Here is a 1,492-nt window from a genome sequence, read left to right as displayed (position 1 = left end):
CTGCTCCCACGCTGCTGCATCACTCTGTGCCTGACGCTAATCAGGCCAGTGTTGGAGTACGCTGCCGTGCTCGGGGCAACGCGGCCGACTCGTCGATTATAAAGCTGCAGACGGTCCAGAACAAGGCGCTTACCTACCGAGAGACTTCAGCACCGGAGAAATTCGAAGAATGGCAGGAATCCCGCAGCTACAAGACCGATTCCGGCAAGCGGTGCAACGTTTTTACGCGGCCGTGCGGACGTCGGTGGACGCTCTCATCCGCGACTTGGGCAAACAAGTCCACTGCCGACCGACCACAACGTGGCCACATCTGTTGCTGGCGTAACAGAACGCCGCTCCACGAGAAAAGAAGAACACATAGGAGCTACGCAACCCAGACGACGATTCGAAACGAGAAGAACAAGAAATCCAACCCATGGAAGAAGTAGGTAAGGCGTCATCCGCTTACCCTACAACACACCGGAACATGCAGTTCCGTGGAATTGCAATGCGATGCGATGCGACGGAACACAAGCTTCGATTACGAGAGGATATGGAAGACAATCGGCCATGCCCTTTTCAAAGGAACCATCCTGGCATTTGCCTAAAACAATTTAGAGAAATCACGGAAAACCTAAATTTGTGTGGTCGGAAGGGGATTTGACCGGCCGTCCTCCCGGATGCGACACTAGTGTGCTAATCACTGCACCGCCTCGTTCGGTTTACTAGAATGGAGAATCAATATATTGCCCCCTCCTGTACATATCTCACGGAAAGACCATGAAGGTAGAGTTTGATTTGAGCTCACTGCTTTCGTCGTTACCGCGAATGGAACAGGAAAGGCGGAGAAATGACGCTGGCATACAAAGTACCCACCACCATACATGTAAAATGGCTCGTGGAGTACAAATGTAGACGTAGACGTTGTGGATAAATACATTTAATAATCACTCCGTCTTCAGGCCACGAGTGGCCTACGGGGACCATCCGACCGCCGTGTCATCCTCAGTAGAGAATGCGGATAGGAGGGGTGTGGGGTCAGCACACCGCTCTCCCGGTCGTTATGATGGTATTCTTGACCGAAGCCGCTACTAATCGGTCGAGTAGCTCCTCAATTGGCATCGCGAGGCTGAGTGCAACAGCGCATGGCGGCCTGGATGGTCACCCATCCAAGTGCCGACCACGCCCGACAGCGCTTAACTTCGGTGATCTCACGGGAACCGGTGTATCCACGGCGGCAAGGCCGTTGCCAAATACATTTAATAATACAGGAGAAAAATGCTGTCCTTTCTAAAATATTGCGTAATTTACGTTGAGAAGCAGGTACATATTAAAATTATGCACTTCAAAAATAAGAAAATATGAATGAGAAATGATGCATATGGTGTTTCAAGAGGTACTTTACAATTACAGTGACATATAACTTGACTTGTAAGTAACTAAAAGTAAGTCTTCTGATGCACAAACTCTAAAGTTTTTATTTGTGTGTGCATGTGTGCGTAAGATGGTGCCT

At 49.6% G+C, this 1,492-nt stretch overlaps 1 pseudogene; it reads right to left on the bottom strand.

Moving 5' to 3' along the window:
- Positions 1 to 1,112: 1,112 nt before the first annotated feature.
- Positions 1,113 to 1,230, bottom strand: LOC126459022 (5S ribosomal RNA; annotated as a pseudogene).
- Between the last annotated feature and the right edge of the window lie 262 nt (positions 1,231 to 1,492).

The sequence above is a fragment of the Schistocerca serialis genome, chromosome 2, assembly GCF_023864345.2.
Source record: "Schistocerca serialis cubense isolate TAMUIC-IGC-003099 chromosome 2, iqSchSeri2.2, whole genome shotgun sequence".
Classification (NCBI taxonomy): Eukaryota; Metazoa; Arthropoda; class Insecta; order Orthoptera; family Acrididae; genus Schistocerca; species Schistocerca serialis.
Note: the sequence above shows the minus strand (reverse complement) of the source record. Positions and strands in the feature narration are given on the sequence as shown.